The 27,702-nt window shown below is 40.7% G+C and overlaps 1 protein-coding gene across 1 annotated transcript in view; it reads right to left on the bottom strand.

The window, feature by feature from the left end:
• LOC105238544 overlaps nt 1–27,702 on the bottom strand; it is a 188,705-nt gene that overhangs the window by 86,255 nt on the left and 74,748 nt on the right. Inside the window, exons 3-4 of the mRNA XM_034669085.1 lie at nt 7,598–7,694; nt 7,299–7,377 (exon numbers count right to left, since the gene is read on the bottom strand). The gene's annotated coding sequence lies outside the window, so the exon portion shown is untranslated. The remainder of the gene's footprint in view (nt 1–7,298; nt 7,378–7,597; nt 7,695–27,702) is intronic.

Genomic DNA, 27,702 nt, shown 5'->3' on the forward strand with positions numbered 1-27,702 from the left:
ATCCATGGACTTCCAGAATGCTTTATCAATCGTCATGGTATTCTAGATAGCACTGTTTCTGATCAAGGACATAATTTCACAACAAAAGGAATTTGACAGTGGGTCCATGCTTATGGAATTCACTGATCTTACCATGTTCCCCACCACCCTAAAGCAGCTGGCTTCATAGAACATTAGAATTGCCTTTTGAAGACTCAGTTACAGTGCCGGCTTGGTGGCAATACCTTGGAAGGCTGAAGCAAAGTTCCTCAGAAGGCTATATATGCTCTCAGTCAATATATGCTGCTATTTCTCACATAGCCAGGGTTCATGGATCCAGGAATCAAGGTGTGGAAATAAGAACAGCTTTCTGCTCCCACAACCCTATGTTCTACCAGCTTACAGATCTTAGTTCCACAGAGAGGGACACTTCCAACAAGAGAAACAGCAATGATTTCATTGATGTAGAAGTGCCATCCAGCCAATTTGGACTCCCCACGCCTTGAAATCAACAGGCAGATAAGGCGTTACTGTTTTGACGGGGGGAACTGGACTGCTACTCCAGCATGGAAATAAGGAAGAGTGTATCTGGAATCCAGGGTAATCCCTTAGGGTATCTCTTAGTATTACCCAGTCCAGTGATTAAGGCCAATGAAAAACTACAACAACCCAATCCAGCCAGAACTACTAATGGCCCAGACTCTTGAGGAATAAAGGTTTGGGTCACCTCACTAGGTAAAGAACCATGATCAGCTGAGGTGCTTGCTGAAGGTAAAGGGAATGCAGAATGGGTAGAGAAAGAAGGTAATTATAAATACCAGCTACGACCACATAACCAGTTACAGAAACAAAGACTGTAATCGTCATGAGCATTTCCTCCATTATGCCATGAATACATTTTTGTGTGTGTATATATCTTTGTTTTCTTTCCGCTCTTACTCTCTTATGTAAAATAAGATATATTGACTTTATAGCAGTATTTAAATATTGCTAATTCTACGTTATAGTACTTAAGTTGTAGATTTCAAAAAGAGTAAACACCATTTAAGGACTTTACGTCCTCTTCTAGGGAAGAGGTTAGTGCATTTTCAGTTGTATGCAGGATAGTTATATCATGTTACACAGAATTATGACCTTGTTATTGTCTTTATTTGGATATTAAGTATGGTATAAGGAGATCCATGTGGGTGCCAACTTGATAAAGTGGCGGGGCTTGTGCTGGTTAACTTTATGTGCCAACTTGACTGGATCACAGGGTGCCCAGATATTTGGCCAACCTTTATTTGTATGTATGTCTGTAAAGGTATTTCTTGATGAAATTAACATTTGAATCAATGAACTCAGGAAAGCAGTTTGCCCTCCCCAATGTGGGTGGTTGTCAGCCAATACCTAGAGCGCCTGAAGAAAACAAAGAGGTAGAGGAAGAATTTGACCATTTTTTCCTGACTACGTGAGCTGGGACATTTTCCTGCTCTCAGCATTCCTTGTTTTCAGACCTTGAAACCTGAACTAGAATCTATATCATTGGTTCCCCTGGTTCTGAGGTCTTTGGATTTACACAGAATTACACCACTGGCTTCCCTGGGTTTCCAGTTTACAGAGAGTAGGTTATGGGACTTCTCAGCTTGCACAATTGCATGAGCCAACTCCTTACAACAAATCTTTTCCTATATGTGTATCCTATTCATCTGTTTCTCTAGAAAACCCTTACTAACAAAAACTGTTGGCTGGCTCCCCTCATGATCCCAAGAAGGTTGCTCCCCTCATGAGCCTAAGATATGTGCATCCTAGGAGTCAAGTATTGGTAACATCCCCGGGATAGTTCCTCAAGAGAGTTTCTTTTCATCAAGGAGGAAAATATTTCCCAGAAGCCTGCAGTAGACCTCCCCTTATCTCATTGCCCAGAATCGTATCACACACCCAGGCTTAAGTCAATCACAGGCAAGAGGAAAAGGACCACCATGACTGGCTCAGGCCAGTTAGAATTTATTCCCAGGACTGACAAGGGGCTTCAGTTTCCCCTGACGTATCTGACTATCTGACACCCAAAATTTTGGAGTTCTATTAGCAAGAGCTATGGATATAACCAATCATGTCTACCATAGTTCCAACTTCTAGAAAGGCATTTCCAGTTTAAAAAGAAGACACCTTCTCATCAAACAAAGGTAGAACCAGGATTAAAAAGTCGCTTCACTCAGTCACGTGTCTGGTTCAAGCTATGTGCACAACCCAGCTGTGCTGAACTGTGAGATAATAAGAGCAATGACAACTTAATAACAATTTCTGAGCACTCACCATATGCCAGGCTCTGGATTAAGTGCATTACACACAATTGGGAGTGCTGTGCAGGGACAGGAATAGGGTGAGGCAAGCAAGGCACATAATTTAAGGAGGCACTCACTCCCAGGGTGGTGCACATGCAGGTTGGCACTTGAGAGTGAGTGCCTTCTTAAATTTTGTCCCTAAAGTCCTTATGTGTCTCACCCTAATTTCAGGCCTGATGCTGTATTGTGCCACCCAAACCCACCACTCCATTTAGAATTAGGGCACCCATTCCCCCAGCTGCTGGGACTATGGGTGGCTCAGAGTTCTAGGCTGATGTCTCTCTGAGGGTATTACCCTTAGCTGAAGACAGCTGCAGTGTCTGAATTCTCATCCTTTCCAGGAAGCAGCCCCTACCCAATGACTGTTAAATGCAGAGGTATGAAGGCCCAGCACTTCGGCATCAACTAGGGTCAACTCTGCAAGGGTCATCCCACATCCAGAGCATGGGATCGACTAATGCCTTTTTTGTGACTGCATTGCAGTTCAACTTCGCCTTCTGTCCCATCTTATTTCCCTCACTCACAAAAGCACTTCCTCCTTTTAGCATACAAATCCAAGTTTATTTCTTAGTGAACCTCTATGGCAACGGTTGGTGTAGGAGATGTCTGGAAAAGCAGACATTAAAATAGGCTACAACAAGGACTTTGTCCATAGTGATGAGAAGAAGCACTGTTAGACCCTGATATGCATGAGTAGTGAAATTTAAAAACTTTTCTAAGGTAAAGTAGTGTAGGAAACAGCAGTAGGGAAGGCATTGGCAGGTGTAATGTGTCAAGCATTTCAGAGAGGGGGTAGATAATAACTTAAGGACTATGGAATTAGATGCCTATTGCGGGAAGAAGAGATGCACTGGAGAAAAACAACGGAAGACTGAGTGTTATTAATTGCTAATTAAAGTTAAATGTTAATACCAGAAGGCTTCCTTGGAAGCATATAAAGAAACTCTCATATTCTGTAGCCAGAAGGCAGAGAAAACTGAGTATCAGACTCAGGGCTTAATTATAAGAATAGCAGAGCCCCAGAGGAGATGGAATTGTCAGCCTAGAAGGTATTCCACATCAGAATCTGGTCCCTGATTAGGAGGGTGAACCCTGGAGACTTGGGATGGGAACATCTTGTTTGATGCACTCAAAAATCTCAAATCTCCAGATTTCCCTAAACACTTTGGGTCTGCAGAATTGGTTCACTCCTTCTGCCAAAGGCTAGCATTCCACCCTTGCCTGAAGACAACGCAGAGCTTCTTCTTGAAAAACAACACATACTGCTCTGTGGTAGACAGCCCCAAAGATGGCCCTAGTGGTCCCTGTTTCCTGATACAGCCATTCTTCTATAGCCTCCTATTGCTCTGAATGGAACTGACTTTTTAAACCAACAGAATATTGCAGAAGTGCCCAAGTGTAACTACTGAGGCTAGCTCATAAAAGACATGTGATTTCCCTCTTGGTTTTTTTTGGGGGGGAGGGTTTGGGGGGTCACCTACTCTGGGGGAAGCCAGCTGCTATGTTGTCAGGATACTCAAGCAGCATTATGGAAAGATCCACAAGGCAAGGAACTGAAACCAATTGCCAGCAAGCCTCTAAGATGTCCTGCCAATGGCCATGTTAGCCATCTTGGAAGCAGATGTTCCAGATAATACTTCAAATGACTACAGTCCCAGGCAACATCTTGACCGTAATCTCATGAGCAACCTTGAGCCAGAAACACAGAGCTAAGTCACACCCAAATTCTTCATTCACAGAAATTGTGAGATAATAAATTTTGTTGTTTTAAGCTGCTAGATTTTGAGGTAATTTGTTACACAGCATGGATAACTAGAACATCAGCATCTACTCCCACCTCCCATCTTGGTCATCAGACCAATAACTAGGGTTAAATCACAACACACACACACACACACACACACACACACACACACACACACACACCCCTCCCAAATAAACTACAGGATCTAGCTTTGTGAAGATGATTTAATACCTCAGGAGACAGTGCTAAGACATATCTGGGATGGATTTTGGATATTTGGCAAAAGCAGTGAAGTAGAAATGCCAGAACTGCTGTGGCAAACAGTGGAAGCAGGGGACAAAGGGCTCAGAGCAGTAGGCATGCTGAAGTGGATACACTAAAAAAGATGAGAAAATGCACCAGAAAACTTTGTTCCATGGGAGCCCAGAAGATGCTGTTTTAGCCAAAGTGACAAGGAATGCCCTAGTAGAGGGACACTAACATCAATGAGAAGTTTCAATAGTGAACTTCCTCTGTAGGGACAGCCTGATGGTAGTAGACATTATCACAGACACGGAGTCATTGATAGCAATGGTAATGGCAGCATCCTGAAAAGAGGCCAGGTAGCCACCCTTAAGCACTAGAAGCAACCTGGTCACAATCGCCATTATTCATGGAAATGGCTAATAGAATACAGAATTTCTAGGGCAAGCCAATAGGGTAATGTTCAATCTATACAAACAAAAGAAATCAAGGATGGGTGATCAAGAGACTAGAGGAGGGGCGCCTGGGTGGCACAGCGGTTTAAGCGTCTGCGTTCGGCTCAGGGCGTGATCCCGGCATTGTGGGATCGAGCCCCATGTCAGGCTCCTCTGCTGTGGGCCTGCTTCTTCCTCTCCCACTCCCCCTGCTTGTGTTCCCTCTCTTGCTTGCTGTCTCTATCTCTGTCAAATAAATAAATAAAATCTTTAAAAAAAAAAAAAAAGAGACTAGAGGAAATCCAATGAAAAGTCATGATCCCTAAGCCCAATTTCTGGATCTGAGCCAGTGTTTAACTTGGAACCTATTGACTGAAAGAGAAGCAAAGTCCCCAGGACTTTGGTAAGTATATATACTGATAATCAGCTCAATCCCTCCCTAAAGGGACCTATGATCATTTATTCAGGAAGTTGTACAGTTGGAAAAGGGAAAATCCTAAACAATTTGAGGACTGTTGGATCTAGGACACAGGCTGACATTGAAAATCTGGGCTCAGATTTATCACCTCCTTTGGGCCTTAGCATTCAGTCCCTTCACCTGCTGGAGTGTTGGCAGCTAACAGCTCTCAGCTGAATCCCTCTTGAGGCATTGCCCTCTGCTGAAGAATTTGTCTGAGATCATATGCCCTTTCTGGGGCCAGTTCACATCCAGTGACTGGGCACTGTGGGAATGTCTGACTGACCCCCTTTGTCTCTGTTCAGGATAACTCTGAAGGGCTACTGCACTGCACAGCCACTCTCGTAAGGTTTTTCTTACAACTGCAGCACACACAGTTCACCTTCTCTCTCTCTCTCTCTCCCCCCAGTAATGCCATCTTCACTTCCCCAAAGTATTGATCCCAAGAGGACTCCCCAATCCCTCTTCTGCATGCCAACCTCCATCTCACATTCTGTGTCATGAGGAACACAATTGCAACTCATGTGCTCCTTACCACAATTTACTAGGTTTTACTCTTAGCCTTCTTTTACAGAGAAAACTCAAGCCCTAAGATCTTGAGTGTAAACTTATACACTCCCCAGTTCTAGAGCCTACACTCTTAATCAAAATGGATAGAGCAAACTCTAAACCCTGGGCGATATTTAGGCAAATATCCCCCTGGAAGAGACTCTGGGTGCGGCCAGTCAGGCACTGACTCCCAAGAGTTTGGAGCCTGTCTTGTGCTTGGGATGCTGTCTTCCTGACCTGATCAAATGCCACCCCCAGCCCCGTGGGTCCCAGAACTCAAGGTAACTAGAGTGACCCAAATATACAGTAGTCTTTGTCCTATGAATTCAGCGGTTTAATAAGTGATTCGTGGCTAGAAAAGTTACATAACCATCGAGATCATTCAAATCTGCCCCAGGTCTCTCTTCCCTCCCCACCCCCAAGCTGTCAGTTCCTCCTTTGAGTAAGCCTCTGTCCCACAGTCTCCCTCAAGTTCTAAGGCGTCAGTGCTAAATATAGGAAATACTTGATGGGAATGTGGCTAAAACTGCCTACACTACAGCAGAGAAACAGATCGTCAACAGCTGCAGGTAACCTAGATGCCCTTTGTCTTTTAGAACAAATTTATTCTCATTTTACTCTCTGAAAAATCTCGTAGACAATGTCCGGACTACCATCAATTTCTGCACATACACAACATTTATAAGTAACCAGGCAGGGCAATGAAGCATGTTTAGTCATTTTGCATAAGAACTTCCCTTGCACAACTTCTATATATAACTCACTTGGCAACCCCCTTTTCTACTCATTGAGGCACCAGAGCAGAACACGTTATTAGGAGTGCTCACAGCAACTTCTGTTGTGGGCTCCTTAAAAGCAACTGAAAGAAAATTCCAGGTGTTCTGTTTCCCCTACCCTTTATATTCACATCCCCAAATTCTTCAAGACTTGTCTCGTTATTCCCAACCACAGTTCTTCTGCCTGGGAAGGTCTGTCTCCTTCCCCCAATCCACATGTTCAGCTTATTCCTGCCCTTGTTCTCCTCCCATGTCATTTTTTCACCTTTCTCCCCACAGCTGGGTCTCCTTTGATTCCTTCAGTCGTCCATGTGCACTGCACCCTTTGCCAAGATAGCATCCCTGGGGAACCCCATTCCACCAAGATCATTCATGAACTCTTATCAGCATGCACTTATACAGACATTGGACTAAAATTGCCAGTTTTCAATGGAATCTGATATAGTTTTAGAGTCAGAATACTATTTCTAAGACTCTTTTACTGGAATGTGATCCTGGGGAAGTCCCTCCTACTTCAAGCTTCACTGTCCTCATTTGTAAAATGGAGATTGTAAAACCTACACAACATGTTTGTGGAGAGAATTAATGAGGTAAAGTAATGGGAAGTGATTGTACATGTTCAAGTGTTGTACAAATGTTAATTATCATTATTGTGTTGTTTCTCCCCCATGGGCCCTCTGAGACCACATCTTTTACTTCCTTTCTAACTCCCCTGGGTCACATATGGTGCCAGTAATACTTGAAGCTAACATTAGATACACAGTTAAGAAAGAATAAAAGGAAACCACTTACCTAACAGAATTAAGCCAAAATCATAACCATATTAAATTTATTGTAGACATTTTTCCACAGAATGAATCTAGGATGTTCCCTACAGGGAAAAACCAGGAAAAGGAATGAAAATTTATTTGCAGCCCACTCTTGCAAGTCTATGCTGAGTGGAAGAGGAACAGCATCAAGACACATCCATTCCTCCTTCTAACATGGGGCCCACGTTACTAGCAAGGGTGAATTGGCCTCTGGAACCCTTGTTAGTTTTCCTCAAAAAGGCTGCTACCTTTAAATAACCAGATTTTTAAAATCCTCCTTACAGAGATCATTTTTATCTCCATGGTATGATCAGTTCCTCTTCAACATCTGATGCAGCCCTTAGTGTTTTCCATTGCTTTCTAGCTGTGTCAGATTTCCCTAGAAGACAGAAATGAAAGTGATGACTAAGAAGATTGTGCTTAAAATTCAAATTTTTGACCTACACATTGATTCCCCCACCCACTCCTCCCATTCCTGTCTCCTTGACTTCCAAATGGGAAAATTACCATTTTTACACAGTGTAAAACCTTCAGCTTGCACCATTACATGTAGACTTACGATCTCCAAGCACAAATTTAGTTCATTTGGTTGAAACTATACAAAGCAGAACCTACTCAGACAATTCAGACTTTTTTTTTCCTATTTTCCTGACATCTTCTGAAGAAACAGAAAGGATTACAGGCCAAAAGTGTACCAATTATGGTCTATTCCCCCTCTGTCACTTAGATACAATTAGGTATTTTCTTATCTCCACCCCAACATTGGCTTGTATTCTATATTCCAATCTTGACCCAAGTCCAATTATTTAAAGCACCATGTGTGGAATGGAGAAATATATTGGGGAAAAAGAAAAAGTGAGGGGAAAAAAACATAACAATAATATGGAGTCTTTCTTCAGGATACCTCAACATGCTCTCATAGAACATTTCCCTCACAGAAACAGCACGAGATTTCTCAATTGTTTTTATTTTTCTTCAATGACCTAAACTTGAGTAATACAGCCAGTACTTTGATGGATAGCTAAGATAATTAAATGGTTATGCTGACGTGTTAATGAAGCTCATTTTGCAGTGCAGTCTGTTCCGGATATGCTCACCGAAAGCAAAATCACCTAGTGTTAGCCTCATTCTCTACTAAAAGGCAGATTTTCTAGTCTGCCAAGCTAGCAAAAAGTAGATCATTAGATGGCCCTAACTATTACTGACGGATCTCTTGCAAGGATGCCTTGGGTACCTTAGGTGTAGTGCACAACATCCTAGAGGAACTTCACACTTCCTCTATATATTTATTGAAAGCCATGCACTGGAACTACAAAACTGATCAAAACTACCCCTAAACAGAAGTACATGGTCTTAGATTGACCCATTAGCAGATGACTGTAATACAAGTCAGGAGGTGACAAATACACCGGGCCAGAGGTTGGGGGCAGTGTAGGCGTGTAGGGAAGGAGCTGCCTATGTCTTAAAGGATAAGTAGGAACTGGACAGGAAAAGAGAAGAAAAAAGGCCAATCCAGGCAAAGAGAGCAGCCAGAACAAAGAATCAAGACAAGAGAAGAATGTCCTGTGCAGAGAATCAGCAAACATTTTTATCCCATATGTGTTTTTTACATGCTGCTATTAGTCTGTGACTCAAGCCTGCCATTTTGTTTCTCTCTTGTTCTGAAGTTCCCTTGAGAGGTTGGCCTGTGAAGCACTACCTCTAACTCCCACTGTGGGGCCACCTCCCCCAAAGCTCTACTGCCTCAGTGGCCCTCCATCACCACTCCCAGGAAACTCAGAGGTGCCAACACTGTCCAGGGACCTGGGGTGAGCTGAGGAAGGAGGCTCTCCCCTTATCATGGCTGTTGTGATGGCGGGGTCTTCAAACAGGGCTCAATGTCTTCCAGAACATTAAAAGAGACAGCCCTTGCAGGCTCTACCTCAGCCCACTGGGTTCTCTCCAAATCAAAGGACTCGGAAATGACTCCATGGGGGTCTGCCATGGGATTAGAGGAAATCACCACTTCTTCAGAATCTCCCTTTCCCCCAACAAAGCCTAAAAGCTTTCATGTGCGGCCAAGCTCCTTCTCCCCTAGGCACTCATCTCTCCCGCATAGTTCCTCACTCCACCCGCCCTCTGACTTCTGGCTGGCTGCCCTACCAGTTTGCCAGACAGCCCATATGTGCCTCAATCCTGACAAGAGGATCCAGCTGAGGCCTTTCTACAGCATTTCTTTCTCCTTTAAGCACAAGTGAGAAAGTAAATCTCCAAACACCATTTTCAGTACCAGAAACTGTTAACAGCAGATGCCTCTGGAGAGGGGAACAGAGCAGCTGGGGGGCATGGAAGAGGGAGACTGACTTTTTTACATACCCTTTGGTGGTTCTAAGTGTTGTACTATGCATATGAGTCACCTATTCAGGAAGTATAATTTTCTAGAAACTTCACAAAGAAAAGTAATTTTTTTGAAACCCAGAGTTTTAAGAATATTTTTGAGAATGCAATATTGAGGGCTTTCTTATGTACTCAAATGGCTCACTAATTTAATAGGTAAAAAGGTCAGTGGGTTAAAAAAAATGTGATTAAGAAGACAAACCTCAGACAATAAACTCGCTGTGAGACTTTATCTCTCTGTGCCTCAGTTTCCACATCTGTAAACTGGGGACAATTACAGTATCTATCTCACAGATTTACTGTGAGATTAAATGAACTAATATATATGAAGCACACGATGTTTGCCACACAGTGAATGCTGCGTAATCGGTTGCTAATGATCATTATCCTTAAAAGTTGCTGCTCACCTCTGTCACCTTCGGCTATAGCACGTGGTAGGTAAGAAGGAAAGCTCCAGGTGAGTAAAGCACACCTATGAGAAGTATTAAAAATCTTAGGGACACCTGGATGGCTAAGTCAGTTAAATGTCACTCTTGATTTTGGCTCAGGTTGTAGATCAAGCCCTGTTTTGGGCTCCGGCTTAATGGGGAGTCTGCTTCTCTCTCTTTCTCTCTCTTTTTCCCACTCTCTCTGCCCTTCCCTCCACTCATGCACCCTCTCTCTCAAAAAACTCTTAAAAAAAAAGATCTGAGTGCTTTCAAAGCCCTTGTCACACTTTGCTCTCTGTCTCCGGCCTGCGAGAGAAACATTTGCTTTCTCGTGAGTCATCTCTGCCATCCTCTCCCTCCAACAGCCTCCCGTACTACAGAGTATAGGACCTGAGTCAGGGACCTGGGTTCAATCCCTTGTTCCTCCACCAACATGCCATGTGACTCTTGGGCAAAGCACAAGGTTTCTAGTCTTAATTTCTTCACAGGATTGTCAGAGGACCAAGCAAACTACTGTAAGTGAAATGGCTTTGTACCCGCCCAAACTCTGCAAATGAGGTGCAGTTCTTTCAAAAATACACAACTGACAGTCTATTAAACGGAATAGCTGAGCTCAACAGAACAAGTGTCCTGGAAGTGGAACCACCCAAAAGCTCCTACACTCCCATGAGAAAAGTTTACTGTTTGGTAAGACCCTGTGGTGACTGAATCAACTGCTGAAGGAATAGCCCCCTCCCAGGATGCTCTCCTGGTGGGGTTGCTGGGGCCCCCCTCTGCCACCACCACCTCAGGGTAGAAAAGCCCTGAAACTCTCAACAGTTCCTTTTCTCCGTTTCCTCTGGGATCCGCACCCTGCGTCCTTTCACTTCTCTGGAAATAACTTGATTCCCTTCAAATCCAAGGCACCAAAACATACTGCAGACTCCTTTAGTTCAATCCACAGCGACTTTTAATCAGTTCAAAAAATCTCAGAGAAACCAGTTCACCAGTTCTGTGACTTCAAGTCGGTTAATCTCTCTAGGCCACAGCTTCCTTACTAGGAAAATGATATTTCAGATTCTAAGAGTCAACATAAGCTTGGCACAAGCGTAAACTTAGTTACCACTGTTTCCTATCTCTCTGACCCTTCTGGTTAATTCCATAAACCTCCACCCCAAGATCAGGCTGAAATCCATCTCACTCTCAGATCTCTTTGGTTTTAAAGAAAGTGGGTCAGGACTTGTTTTTGTTCTCAGGTGTGGAAAGGTTGCTCTCCTCCCACCCTGGCCCACCTGGCTAGGGTTCTTACACAGCTGTTGCTTAGGAAATTCTTGCTTAGTGAAGAGACAAAGGAAAGAATGCATGGATGAATGGATTAACTTGTTCATTTATACAACAAATATTTACTGAGTGTCTATTGTATCCCAGAGAGAGTAGTTCAGTAAGAATATGACCCACCTATTAGGTGGAGGTGAGGGGCCAGGGGAGGCTCCCCTAAGTAAGTGAAATCTGGCTGAGACCTGAAGGAAGAGTAGGAGGTAATTCTACCAGGAGTGTTCACAAGACCAAAGGCCCTTCAGCTGGAAAGAAGAAAGAAATGAATGGATGAATGAAACAATGAGTGAATGAATGAGTGAACTAAAGGACCACTGAATGGGCAGCCAGGGCCTTACCCCTGGTTACTGGCACTCCACCTCTCACTGGGTTTCTTTTTAGAAAGAAATTAGCACCTCTTTGTTGTGGGACACCATATGGTTACATTTCATTAGTCTCTAAAGCAGGCGTGAGTCCCAGACACCTGCCGCTGTGGTTAGAAAAGAATTTTGCAGTATCTATCTAAACATTTCCTCGGTTCCTATTGTGTGGAAAGAGTAATTATCCAAATGGAGGGCTGAGAAATTTCAGACTTCTGCTACTACAAGGGTTCGCTCCTCTCATCTCTTCACTAATTCACCCCAAGTTTTTCCAAAGGATAGCTTCCATAGCAGCCCTTTCCATTATCAACATAATTGAAACACCTCCCCATATTGGCTGTAGCAATTTTGATTTTTTTTTTAATTTTGCAATAAGATCCAGTAAATCCAGTATAGAATTTAACCGTGTCTTTCTTAAGGTGAAAATCCTCAAGGGAGCTAAGTTTACTAAGCAGAAAGAAAAAAAAAAACTTTTGTCATTCCTGAGAAGGGGGGAGGGAGGGGGAAAAAAACCCTGTAAATGTCACTACTGACTAATCCCATCTATTTTTGGAAGGCCCTGGGGGGTTTTAGGGCTTTCCATGCCGTAAATTAAACAGTGGCATTCCTCTGAAAAAGGAATGTGCAGCCTTTCCTCCCTGGAGCACTCACCTGCAGCAGGCATAATTAGGAGTCTGAAAGGTGAGTGGGAATTTTAGGGGCAGGTGCAGTTTCCAGTTGCACCCCTACCTGCCTTGGGGTACTGCAGGTCACTGGCATTTTTAAAGCCCATTAATCAAGCACGACCTTCATCTGATAGCTTTCCCAGCGCCCCTGGGGACTTGTGATGGTACTCTTTTAGGACTTGCCTCCCCTGCTGTGTCTACTCCATTTACAGCTGACTTAAGACAGTGGATGGTGAGGTCAGATGCCCAGATAATGTCTCTTCCTATGACCCTGCCCTGAGCTATATCAAATCAGTGTGGGTCCTACGAAAAATGTCACTTATTAAAAGTTCAGAAAGTGTTTTGTTGTTAACAAAAGGCATTTACATGATAGTGGTATCCACTGGAGAAGTAAAGCTGGGCACATTGGGAAGTATGCTCTTGCCATATTTTGTAAGTTCCACAACACTTGTAAGTACTTCTCACATCTGCCACTTTGTGTCTTCCCATAACAGGTTGATGGCATTACACGGAAAATAAATTTTTGCAGTGGTGGTTCATTACACGAGCCTCTCTACTTTTGTGTATATTAGAGATTTTCCATGATAGGTGGAAAGAAAAATAAAGAAGCACAGCATTTCACATGCTGTAGGATCCTTGATGCTTTTACTTTCTGCTTTTCAGCCAAACTGAATACATCACAAGTGAGAAACCTCTGAAAGCGGAGCTGCCCCGAATCCCGGCTCATTTTGCTCAGCTGCCTAGAAGTGGGGCTCAATTTTTTTGCATTTTACATCCCACTGATACTTCCATAAAGGAACTCTGTCTTATCAGGATTAAAATTAAAGGTTCATTTCTTCTAAGAGGGAAATTACATATTAACAGTCATTTCCATGTTATTCTTACCTTTTACCTAAAAGGTAAAGGTTTTAAGGACATTTATAATTGCAATGTTATTACTGGAAGTAAACTTTATTCCTCTGTCTAGAAAACATATTAGCAAATGATGATGTCACGGTAGTTGAATTTTGCAATACAACAATTGAGGATTTTTATGACTACCTTAAGTCTAAACCACAACACAGATAAGTAAAACACTGAAAATGAATTCTGTAATTGTCATTGCCACAAAAAAAAAATCCATTGAACATTTACAAAGCTAATAACAAGGCATTGCATGCTTGCAGATAATCATGGGGGTGAAACTACACTGGTTTCTTAGGAACTGTTATAAAAACTCCACATCCCACCTACACAACTTCAGGTCTCAAGTGTTCTACTCCCAGGTGAAAACCGTTCTCTCAGCAGATGTTTTTAATACACCCAAGGCCAGAACAAATTGGCATTCCCTTTCCCCATGCCCTGCAGATGGAGACTAAAGGACACACGAAAGAGGCGGGGCAAAGAGCTAAGGATTCCATGCCAACTCTCACCACAGCACTATTCCCACCCCACCCCACAATACCCCAGCTTGGCCCTGACGTCAAACCAGCTTCCTGGGCTCTGGATGAGAGCAGAAAACAAATTCCTTATGCTCCATTAAAGCGTCCACTGGTTATTCAAAAGAAAACCTTAGAATCTGTTTGATAATATGGATCATTTTGAACTAACAGGATGATGATGGCCAGTCTGAACTAGCGAAAATCTCCTTTACGCTTTAAAGTGATTTAGAGGACAATTTTTAAAAGTAGTTTTATAACACTCGAAATCATGGTGTAAATCTAAGGTAGGCTAACAAAGGACGGTTTTATGGGAATCTCTTGCTTGGTGACTCAGTAAGAAAGACTTTGAATGTAGTCATTTCTTAAATTCTAAAATGTTCAAATAGAGCTTGGTAACCATTTTTTTTTAGCTTTTTGTTTGTGTTTTTAAGCTTTTTTATAAAATTCTATTCCCATTCCAACATAATAGCAATAGCTTTTGCCCAGCTTACCTTCATATCTACTACTTGTCTACTCTATCTTAATTAGGTTAGGACCTCTTATGAGAACATCAGTTGCATGCAAGATTTTAAGAAGGAAAAGCTGCAACACCAGGCGCTCTTAAGAATCCCTGCTCCAGGACAAAGGGGCAATGAGCAATCTGCAAGAGCAACTACAACTACAGAGTGAAGCATAAAACAAGGGCATCAACACAACTTCCCGGAGGTGCACAAGCAGTGCCAGGGGCCCCCTTCCGAAGATGAGTGTGTGCTGCGTGAGTTCAGCAAGCTCATCAGCTCAGCTCCCACCACATCCATGGTGCCTGCACACACACAGCATGCATGGTTATTCCATCGGTCAGTCTCCTTCCTCTCACCCATAGCTATCCTGTAGAAGTTGGTATACTGACCCATCTTCCAGAATCCTGTGGGAGCCTCACCCCACACCTAAATACTCTCACTTATATTAAACGGCAGATTCAAAATCCCAATATGCTCTTTCAGATTAAACAAGACTCAGGAGAGTAAGGTTCCATGTAAACAATAATACAAGTTCAGGGAGAAGACACGACTTGGCCAGAGGAGGTAAGAATAAATATACAGGCAGAGCTTCTAGGTCCACTTAAAGAATTAAAAGTTTGCATTTACTCACCCCAAACCCATACTGCAAAAAAGTTGTTAAGGAGAAAAAAACCTAAGCAGCCAAGGAAGTCTGTGTATGGGACTTCAGCCAGAGGTGTGGGTAGAGTGAAATACCAACAGGTAACAGGGAGATTAACTAAAAGGCTCACGATGGATAATGAGACACACCGGTGCACATGCACACAGACACCAACATCATCCCTTTTGCCAACCTTTGTGAGACCGATCTGTGAGAATACTTGCAAGGCAGGTTTATGTCCTCCAGTCAAGAGATTAGACAATTCCTCTCTGGGGAAACTGAATATTCCAGGAGAAACCTGCCCCCACCTTCTGCATATACTGATATTTAAGGTCGTCCAATGGAAAAATCAAGAGCCCTTCCAGATCTATCTTCAGAAAAGCCCACCAACTAATAAGCCCCACCTATATCAAAACTTCCAATCCACATGTAGTATTTCTCCCTTACAAATAAGTAACCAAGACATTTGAAAAAAGCCACACCCTTTTTTTGAAAGAAATAGACCAAACACAAAGAAGAACTCAGGAGAAATTTAAAAAATAAGAATTAGAAGAAAAATGTTTCAAGCCAATATTAATTTCCTCAGAGAGCTAAAAGAAGATATATTCATGGCACAAAAACAGACACATAGATCAATGGAACAGAATAGAGAACCCAGAAATGGATCCCCAACTCTATGGTCAACTAATCTTTGACAAAGCACGGAAAGAATATCCAATGGAAAAAAGTCTCTTCAACAAATGGTCTTAGAAAACTGGACACCACATGCAGAAGAATCAAACTGGACCATTTCCTCACACCATACACAAAAATAGGCTCAAAATGGATAAAAGACCTAAATGTGACATAGGAATCCATCAAAATCCTAGAGGAGAACACAGGCAGTAACCTCTATGATCTCGGCTGTAGCAACTTCTTGCTAGACATGGCTCCAAAGGCAAGGGAAACAAAGGCAAAAATGAACTATTAGGACTTCATCAAGATAAAAAGCTTTTGCACTTGACAAAACCAAAAGAAAATGACAAAATGGGAGAAGATATTTGAAAATCTCTTATCAGATAAAGGCCTAGTATCCAAAATCTATAAAGAACTTATCAAACTTGACACCCAAAGAACAAATAATCCAATCTAGAAATGGACAGAAGACATAAACAGATGTTTATCCAAAGAAGACATCCAAATGGCCAACAGACACATGAAAATATGCTCAACATCACTTGGCATCAGGGAAATACAAATCAAAACCACAATGAGATACCACTTCACACCAGTCAGAATGGCTAAAATTAACAAGTCAGGAAACAACATGTTGGCGAGGATGCAGACAAAGGGGAACCCTCTTACACTGTTGGTGGGAATGCAAGCTGGTGCAGCTGCTCTGGCAAATAGTATGGAGGGGCCTCAAAAAGTTGAAAATAGAGCTACCCTATGACCCAGCAATTGCACTACTAGGGATTTACCCCAAAGATATAAATGGAGTGATCTGAAGGGGCACCTGCACCCCAGTGTTTATAGCAGCAATGTCCACAATAGCCAAACTATGGAAAGAGCCCAGATGTCCATCAACAGATGAATGAATAAAGAAGATGTGGTGTATGTGTATGTGTGTGTGTGTATATATATATATATATATATATATATATGCTACTCAATACTACTCAACCATCAAAAAAGTGAAATCTTGCCATTTACAATGATGTGGATGGTTCTAGAGGGTATTACACTAAGAGAAATAAGTCAGTCAGAGAAAGACAATTATCATATGATCTCACTTATATGTGGAATTTAAGAAACAAAACAGAGGATCATAGGAGAAGAGAGTTAAAAATAAAACAAGATGAAATCTGAGAGGGAGACAAACCTTGAGAGACTCTTAATCGTAGGAAACAAACAGGGTTGCTGGAGGGGAGGGGGTTGGGGGGATGGGGTAACTGGGTGATGGACAATAAGGAGGGCACATGATATAATGAGCACTGGGTATTATATAAGACTATGAATTGCTGACCTCTACCTCCAAAGCTAATAATACATTATATGTTAGTTAATTGAATTTAAATTTAAAAAAATTTTTTAAATAAACTCTCGTTTTCCCAACTTAAAAAAAAAAAGAAGATATATATTCATGCAACAAGACACTTTTTAAAAAGAGAGCTCTTGGGAATTCTAAGTATGACAGCAAAGATAAAAATTTTAATGAGCTAAATAATACTGATGATCTTAATAAAAAATAATAAGCTAAATAATAAGCTAATAATAACAAATAATAAATGATAAGCTAAATAAATGAGCAAATTCCCTGAAAGAATAGGAAAAAGAGAAAGAAATGGAAAAGAGAAAAAGGGTTTTGTTACATGGTTTTTGTTTTTTAAATATAAGATTAATCCAAAAAGGCCACTATCCAGAAAAAGAGAATAGTGAAAACAGAAAAAGAAAGAGAGGGAGGGAGGGAAAACAGAAACAGGAAGGAAGAAAGAAATGTAGTCCTCATAAATAATGCAGCTCGTATGTAGTCAGGGCTGAAGCAATTTAGCACACCATAGAACAGTAAGCCAACAATGGCAAAAATGCAAAACCATTAAAATTTATAGTAGTCCTCAAAAGACTCAGGAACTGGCAGTCCCAGATACTTCAGAACCTGAGGGTTAAGGTGAAGCAAATCAAAGAAAGGCTGAGTGAAGGCGGTTTGAGAAGCAATTAGAGCCTTCTATTGCCTCCCAGCCCTGTACCTCTGAGGTTACACCCTGCTCTTCCCCCCACGTTGGAAAATGGTAGGTTTATTCTTTGAAGAAATTCTTTCTGGATTGGAGATCAACTGGCTAAGCCACTGGTTTTGGGAACAGAACCACAAACTAGGGCATATAAATGCTAGTGACCATAAAATGCTGAGACTCTCAGCCCTCTTTCCCCAGTTGGCTATCAGAATACTGGCAACATAACCTTGTGAACTTGACAGGAGAAAAGAAAAGTTTCTTTCTGGAGAATGTGGCCAGCCCAGGAAAAAAGACCAGAAAACGGGCACCTGGGTGGCTCAGCTTGTTAAGTTTCTGCCTTTGGCTCAGATCTTGATTTCAGGGTCCTGGGAACCAGCCCTGGGTTGGGCTCTCTGCTCAACAGGAAGTCTGCTTTTCCCTCTCCCTCTATGATTTCTCTCACTCTTGCTTTCTCTCAAAAAAGTAAATAAAATCTTTAAAAAAAGAGATTAACTTAATCTTTTAGTTTTAGAAAAAACTAAATCAGGTTTCCTATAATAAACAGTGCTTCATGCTACAGTGAAGCTCAAAGTCAACAAGCCCCATCTACAAGCTCAGAGATTCCAATTAGTTTTTTAATCTTCTACTCCGATCCTGAGCAGACATCCGAGGATTACCAGATATCAAAGGAAGGCTGAAAACAAGAAAACTAGATAACAAAACAAATAGATAAAAACAACTTGGAGGAAACAAAATATATAGGGATCAAACAAATTAAAAAGTATCATTTAAAAAGTATCAAATTAAAAGCCCCTGGGTGGCTCCAACTCTTGGTTTCAGCTCAGGTCATGATCTCCTGGTTCTGGGATTGAGCCTGCATCAGGCTCTGTGCTCAGTGGGGAGTCTGCTTGAGATTTCTCTCACTCCTTCTCCCTCTGCCCCTCCCCCACAAGCATATTTTCTCTCTCTCTCTCTCTCAAATTAAAAAAAGGATGTCATTAATACTCTCGGTAAAATAAGACACATTGTTATATCCTTCAAACAATAATAGGAAAATATGAAAAGGAACATCCAGGTTACGAAAAAGAGAAGTATTAGAAATTAATAAACGCAAGTTGGTACAGCCACTTTGGAAAACAGCGTGGAGGTCCCTTAAAAAGTTAAAAATTGAGCTACCCTATGATCCAGCAATTGCACTACTGGGTATTTACCCCAAAGATACAGACATAGTGAAGAGAAGGGCCATATGCACCCCAACGTTCATAGCAGCATTGTCCACAATAGCTAAATCGTGGAAGGAGCCGAGATGCCCTTCAACAGATGACTGGATTAAGAAGCTGTGGTCCATATATACAATGGAATATTACTCAGCTACCAAAAAGAACGATTTCTCAACATTTGCTGCAACATGGACGGCACTGGAGGAGATAATGCTAAGCGAAATAAGTCAAGCAGAGAAAGACAATTATCATATGGTTTCATTCATTTATGGAACATAAGAAGTAGGAAGATCGGTAGGAGAAGAAAGGGAAGAAGGGGGGGTAAAGAGAAAGGGGAATGAACCATGACAGACTATAGACTCTGGGAAACAAACTGAGGGCTTCAGAGGGGAGGGGGATGGGGGAATGGGATAGGCTGGTGATGGGAATTAAGAAAGGCACGTATTGCATGGTGCACTGGGTGTTATATGCAAGTAATGAATCATGGAACTTTACATCAAAAACTAGGGATGTACTGTATGGTGACTAACATAATAAAAAATATTATTNCTAACATAATAAAAAATATTATTAAAAAAAGAAAAAAGAAATTAATAAACATTATGGTAATAATGAGAAACTGAAAAGAAGGATCAGAAAATAAAGTGGAGGCATTCTCCTAAAAAGGAGAGTAAAACATGGAAGGAAAAACAGAAAAGAAAAAATAAAGACATTAGAGGACCAATTGCAGGATTTCCAATATCTAATTAACAAGAGTTTCAGAAAGAGGGAACAGAAAACCAAGGGGAGGAAATCATCAATAAAATAATTCAAACAAATTTCTCAGAAGTGAAAGATGGGAGTTTCCGGATTTCCTGAAAGGCCCACTGAGGGCCCAGCATAATAGGTGAAAATAGGCCCATGCCCAGGAACATTTATTGTGTTTCAGAACACTGGAGACAAAGGGAAGATCCTTTTTGTCTTGACTACTAGAGGATATTCTCCACCAAAACAAGAAAGTAAACTAAGAAAGAGGAAGAGATAAGGAATCCAACTCAGAAGTAAAAGAGGAAATTCCAAGTTTGATAGTGAAAGGAATGTCCTAAGATGACAGCTCTGCAACAGCATGTAGAGCACACAACCTGGACAGAATGGGGTTGGGGTGGGGATGTGGAGGCTCTATTTAAGAGAAAGAAAGACTGGTAGATTATCTCATTTTGGTTGATCTGTGTCTATTAGAAGGTAGATACAAAGAAAATTAAGTAAATGGCTGGAGTAGGGGAGGGGGGACAACAATTAATTTCAGGAAAAACAAGAAGAAAAGAAACCACCACAGTTCACAATGCTCAATTGTGAATTGTATTTGCATAGACAAGTTATGTAAGTATAGAAGTTGATTGAATCAAAAAGTGTATTATCTTGGGAGTATGCAACGCAGGAACAGAGGGGAAGATGGTGTAAGAGAGTTGGATATTTATCTACCATAATAGGTGATAGACAATGTCTAAAAGTCACAAATCAAAGCAGTATAATCTAGGCATATTATTTGGAAGTGCCAAGATATATATTCCGGAAGAAATGGCCAAGAGAATTAAAAGTGGTTGCCTCTGGGAAGGGGCCCTGGAAGAGTGTAAAGAAAATGCAGGAAACCACTGTTGTGTTATAAACTTTTTAATACTATTTAACTTTCTAAACGATGTACATGTATACTTTTGATAAAGTAATTGATTTTTTAAAAATATGTTCTATTTTTTCAAAAAAAGAAAATAAAACAAGTGTAAATGACTTTAGTTCTTAATTAAATCAATGAATCAACATGGTAATGGACTACTGACTCCTCCAGATAAGAGGCTGGTCTTACTCTCCTCATTCCCAGCATCTAGCACAAAGTAGGAACTCAATAATTACTTGTTGTTTGATTGATCGTTCTATGGATAAGTATTTTGGGCATAGCAACAGAATGATAGGGAAAAAATGAATAGATAACACTCACTGAATACTCACCATGTGTCAGTCTCTGGTCTAAGTCCTTGGCATATACCACATCATTTAATTTTCACAATGCCATGAGAAAGATGCTGACACTGTCCCATTTTAGAGACAAGGGAACTGAAGGACAGAGGAGGTCATATAGTTCATTCTAAATTACACAGCTAGAAAGTGTCAAAGCTGGATCTACACCCAGTCTGGCTGGCTCTGTAGTCTCCACCCTGCTAAGCTTCACAGTCAAGGAGGAGTTGTCCTATGGTCAGACCAGAGTTGGAATAATCTGTTCTGTTTTGAACACACACACACACACACACACACACACACACACACACTCTTTTTCTCTCTCTTTAGTAATGGAATGTAATCACAGGAGGTTGAACAGAATGTGAGAAGACCAAAAACCATGCAAACAGGTGTGAGAATAGGAATAGTTTGTCAATGATAACAATCATGTCTAATGTCTAATCGTGTTTCAAAGGGGCTGATAAAGAAAAGTCATTGGACTTATTCTCTGTGTCCCAAGTTGTAAAACTGGACCAATGGTAGAGCTCATCTGAAGCTACATTTCGGTTTCAGGAAGAACTTATCTACTGTCCAATGGGAAGTCAACTGCTTTAGAAACTAGATGGTTCCATTACTGAAAACCATTAGCTCATCAAACTCCAGGCTTAGAAGAAAATCTAAAGACGTTTCATCTAATCAACCTCAGGATGGTTAAATCACCTTTACATTAGGTATTTTCAAACATTTCAGAGATAAAGAACATAGCAGGGGAAGCACACTCTTAAAAAAAAATTAAATCAAAGTTACTCATGCACACAATTTAAGGAGTTGAATAGTTCTACAAGATTTGTTATGAAAAATTAAAGTTCCTCACTGGAGGCATCCACTTTCAAATTTTTTTTTTTAGGTAATTTTTTAAGAAAATTTTACCTCTGTATTTCTAAATAATCTCCTTATATTGCTACTTCTTGATTTTTCAGGATTAGGCATTCTCCATTAACCTCCCACAATGTTATGATTTTATTCTCTTTCATTCCCTACCCACAATATACTCTCTCCATCTCTTTACTATTTAAACATAGTTATGTAATTTTGGTTAGATCAATATTTAATGTTTACATTATTATAAATAAACACTATTCAGAATTGAATCATGATGCAATCCATGATTATTTCCTTTCCTAAACATCTTTGTGATTCCTCTGGAATTAATAAAAAGCCTCCCTTTTTTGCCTTTGCTTTTTTTTTTTAATGTACTTAGTAATACAAATCCTCCATTTTCTGTTCAATATCTGGATTTCTTCTTGAGACATTCATACACATCAGGTTTCCAGACATTTTACTTCAAAGAAGCCTGTCTCAGAGCCTTCCAGCTTATTCTAATGTGGACTGGCTTCTCTCCATCCCTAGTGCACTGTTGCCATCTGGGAACTGCCTTTACCATCACCTGGAGATTCCCTTCACCTTTCTCCTGTTTCCTGTATCTCTTGTCTCACTCTAATTTGGTTTTCTCCATTGTTTTAATGGTGTTCATCCCACAATAGTTTCTTTTTTTTTTTTTTTAAAGATTTTATTTATTTATTTGACAGAGATAGAGACAGCCAGCGAGAGAGGGAACACAAGCAGGGGGAGTGGGAGAGGAAGAAGCAGGCTCATAGCAGAAGAGCCTGATGTGGGGCTCGATCCCATAACGCCGGGATCACGCCCTGAGCTGAAGGCAGACGCTTAACCGCTGTGCCACCCAGGTGCCCCTTTCCCACAATAGTTTCTTAAGAAAGGTTGTGTGGGAGGTAAAAAAATTTTTTTAATGTTTCAAGACTAAATATATCTTTATTCTACCACACACTTGATTCTAAATTGCATTTTGGCTTCTAGTATTGCTATTGAAAAGTCTAGAGTCATTCTGATAGCTGTTCTTTGTATGTGACCAGTTTTGTCTCCCTCGAAGTTTTTAAGATTTTTCACTTGTCTTGAGTGTCCTGAAATTTCACAATACCATGCCCTGGGTGTGGGTCTATTTTCTTGCATTGTGCTGGGCACTCAATAGGCAATTTCAGACAGGAAACTCATGTCTTCCAATTCTGGGAACTGTACTTGAATTACTTTGTTGATGACTTCCTCCCCTTGGTTTGTTCTGTTCCCTCTTTTGGACACTTTTATTCAGAAACTGCACTTCCTGGACTGATCCTCTTGTTATTGTATCTTTAATTTATTGCCAATGTTTCTATCTTGTTTCTAATTTCTGGGATATTTCCTCAACAGCATCTTCCAACCCTTCTATTGAAATATTCACTTTGGGTGACATTTTGTTAATTTCGGAGAGCATTTTTTATTCTATTGATTGCCTTTTCTAGCATCCTATTTTCATTTTATGGTTAAAATATTTTTCTATATCTCTAAAGATATTAATAATCATTTTTTTCCTTGAAGTTTTTTCTCTTTGCATGAATCTTTTTTTCTCTCCCTGAGTTGCCTTTTCCAGTTGTTTATTTCATTATTTTGGTCTTTTTCCTTTGAGGCTATTCTTAGGGGTCTGGTATTCCTTGTTTGTCTGTTCACATTAAATAAGGACTTAACAAAATGTCTCTCTTCGCAGATGACATGATACTCTATATGGAAAACCCAAAGGAATCCACTCCCAAACTATTACAAGTTATAGAACAATTCAGTAAGGCGGCAGGATACAAAATCAATGCCCAGAAATCAGTTGCATTTCTATACACAAATAACGAGACTGAAGAAAGAGAAATTAGGGAGTCCATCCCATTTACAATAGCACCAAAAACCATACGTTACCTTGGAATTAACTTAACCAGAGACGTAAAGGACCTATATTCTAGAAACTATAAATCACTCTTGAAAGACATTGAGGAAGACATAAAAAGATGGAAAAATATTCCATGCTCATGGATTGGAAGAATTAACATAGTTAAAATGTCCATGCTACCCAGAGCAATCTACACTTTCAATGCTATCCCGATCAAAATACCGAGGACATTTTTCAAAGAACTGGAACAAATAGTCCTTAAATTTGTATGGAACCAGAAAAGGCCCCGAATCTCCAAGGAACTGTTGAAAAGGAAAAACAAAGCTGGGGGCATCACAATGCCGGATTTCGAGCTGTACTACAAAGCTGTGATCACAAAGACAGCATGGTACTGGCACAAAAACAGACACATCGACCAATGGAACAGAATAGAGAACCCAGAAATGGACCCTCGGCTCTTTGGGCAACTAATCTTTGATAAAGCAGGAAAAAACATCCGGTGGAAAAAAGACAGTCTCTTCAATAAATGGTGCTGGGAAAATTGGACAGCTACATGCAAAAGAATGAAACTTGACCACTCTCTCACACCATACACAAAAATAAACTCCAAATGGATGAAAGACCTCAATGTGAGACAGGAATCCATCAAAATTCTAGAGGAGAACATAGGCAACAACTTCTATGACATCGGCCAGAGCAACCTTTTTCACGACACATCTCCAAAGGCAAGAGAAATAAAAGATAAAATGAACTTATGGGACTTTATCAGGATAAAGAGCTTCTGCACAGCCAAGGAAACAGTCAAAAAAACTAAGAGACAGCCCACGGAATGGGAGAATATATTTGCAAAGGACACCACAGATAAAGGACTGGTATCCAAGATCTACAAAGAACTTCTCAAACTCAATACACGAGAAACAAATAAACAAATCATAAAATGGGCAGAAGATATGAACAGACACTTTTCCAATGAAGACATACAAATGGCTAACAGACACATGAAAAAATGTTCAAAATCATTAGCCATCAGGGAAATTCAAATCAAAACCACACTGAGATACCACCTTACGCCAGTTAGAATGGCAAAGATAGACAAGGCAAGAAACAACAATTGTTGGAGAGGATGTGGAGAAAGGGGATCCCTCCTACATTGTTGGTGGGAATGCAAGTTGGTACAGCCACTCTGGAAAACAGTGTGGAGGTCCCTTAAAAAGTTAAAAATTGAACTACCCTATGACCCAGCCATTGCACTACTGGGTGTTTACCCCAAAGATACAGACGTAGTAAAGAGAAGGGCCATATGCACCCCAATGTTCATAGCTGCATTGTCCACAATAGCCAAATCATGGAAGGAGCCGAGATGCCCTTCAACAGATGACTGGATTAAGAAGCTGTGGTCCATATATACAATGGAATATTACTCAGCTATCAGAAAGAACGAATTCTCAACATTTGCTGCAACATGGACGGCACTGGAGGAGATAATGCTAAGTGAAATAAGTCAAGCAGAGAAAGACAATTATCATATGATTTCTCTCATCTATGGAACATAAGAACTAGGATGACGGTAGGGGAAGAAAGGGATAAAGAAAGGGGAGGGTAATCAGAAGGGGGAATGAAACATGAGAGACTATGGACTATGAGAAACAAACTGAAGACTTCAGAAGGGAGGGGGTAGGGGAATGGGATAGACTGGTGATGGGTAGTAAGGAGGGCACGTATTACATGGTGCACTGGGTGTTATACGCAACTAATGAAGCATCGAACTTTGCATCGGAATCCGGGGATGTACTGTATGGTGACTAACATAATAATAAAAATAAATAAATAAATATATCACCTTAAAAAAATAAATAGATAAATAAGGACTTAAAAACTGGCTGGAGGCTCTGGCCTTTGAATGGGGTTTGGTCAATTTTGGTTTCACTATAGTGGAACCAAGCTGGGTTGTTTGGTGAGGAACCTCCAACATCAAAAACATCAGGTATTTCTTCTTGGATTGGTCAGATACACCGGAGTATACTCTTCTGTTCTGTTTGGAAGTTGGAGTCCTGGCTTGCAGAATTCTAAGAGCCCAGGGGTGTTTTTGGATAATATCTCTGCCACTGCCTTCAACTATGCTGTAGAAACAAACAAGTAGAGTGAGTAAGAGCATGAGCTCTGAAGCCAAGATTCATATACCAGCTTTGCCACTGCATGACCTTAGGCAAGTTATTTAGCTCCTGTTACCTCATCTGTAAAATAGGGTTGGATTAGTTTTCTAGGCTCTATAACAAATTACTATAATATAGAAACTTAAAACAATATGCATTCATTATCTCACAACTTCCATGGAGCCAAGGCATGACACAGGTGGGCATTCTGCTCAGGATCCCATATAATTGCAATCCAGGTATCGGCTGGGCTGTGTTTGCATCTGGAATCTTAACTGCTTTCAAGTTCACTCAAGTTGTTTGCAGAATTCGTTTCCTTATACCTGTAAGACTAAGAATCCCTGATTCTTACTGGTTGTTAGCTGAAGGCCACCCTCAGATCCTAGAGGTTTTCCTCAGCTTCTAAAAGGTGCCTTCAGTTCCATGCAACATAGCTGCTTACTCCATCAAGCCAGCAAAGAAGTGTCCAAAGCTAGCCTGCTATCAAAATGGAGCCTTATACAATGTTATATAATCATGAGAGTGATATCCATCATCTTTGCCATATTCTAGTTGGAAGCAAGTCACAGATCTCATTCACACTCAAGGGAAAGCAATTATACAAGGGATGTGAACAGTGATTTTACATATTTTTAAAATAATTTTATATATAAAAATGTATAAATTTTATACATATTTCTATATATAAAATAAATTTTTATATATTTATATAAAATGTATACAAAAATAAATTATATAAAATAATATTTATATAATAAATATAAATAATTGCAATTAGGCAATGCCTGGTTTATTGTTAGCATTGAATAAATATTAGCAATTATTTTTACTATACTATAAGTGAAAAAGCAAGTTGCTGAGCAAGGGACAATATAATATCTTTTGTTTAAAAAATTTAAAACATACAAATATATACACTCATACATATATAGAGAATTTTTTTATTAACCATTAAAGTTTGGGGGTGGGAGATAAGCCTACGCAGAACTGCTGCACCAGTGAGAATGTCAGGAGTCCCATGATCTTTAAGGACCCTTCTAACCCTGAGAGTCTAAGAAATTACTGATCCAGTCGAAGTGTTACCTTAGCTGATCTCAGTCTAGCAGTGCCAGTAAAAACTAGAAACTTTCTCCTAAATGCATACTTCTAGGCTAGATCTTAATCCCCAAACTATACAATTGAACTCACCAACAGTTTACTGAGAAGACTTTATACACAAAGCATTGACTTTGATGCTATGAGAAATAAAAGAGCATTGAAAGAGGTGGTCTTGGAGTGAATTAGATGAAGCCACAAGAAACAGTAGGAAACAATATAAGGCAGGTATGATTAAGAGCCAAACTTCTACCACCAATGACACCACTTGTTAATGTTTCTTTATATCTGTTCTTATGGCTTCTTCACAGTTTTTCTTCTTGGAAGGCAATCCCTTAAGGGTACATCCATTCCTCACTGTGGCAAAGGGGAAGGCTTATCCTGATTGACTCAAACCCACCAGGATCCCATCTATGGTTAGGAGTGGCTCTATCCCAGTAAATGTCAATAATGTCCCCTTCTAGTCATCATGATAATCAAGAATGTCCCCCCACACATTTTCAAATACATTTGGGAATAACTACCCAACTGCACCTCTCTCTTCCTTTATTTTTTCTTTTAAGTAGGATCCACATTCAAGCTCTCCAACACAGATCTTGAACTCACGACACCAAGATCAAGACCTGAGCTGAGATCAAGAGTTGGACACTTAGGGGCACCTGGGTGGCACAGCGGTTAAGCGTCTGCCTTCAGCTCAGGGCGTGATCCTGGAGTTCCAGGATCGAGCCCCACATCAGGCTCCTCTGCTATGAGCCTGCTTCTTCCTCTCCCACTACCCCTCCTTGTGT

Source organism: Ailuropoda melanoleuca, chromosome 1, assembly GCF_002007445.2.
Source record: "Ailuropoda melanoleuca isolate Jingjing chromosome 1, ASM200744v2, whole genome shotgun sequence".
In the NCBI taxonomy this organism is placed as follows: Eukaryota; Metazoa; Chordata; class Mammalia; order Carnivora; family Ursidae; genus Ailuropoda; species Ailuropoda melanoleuca.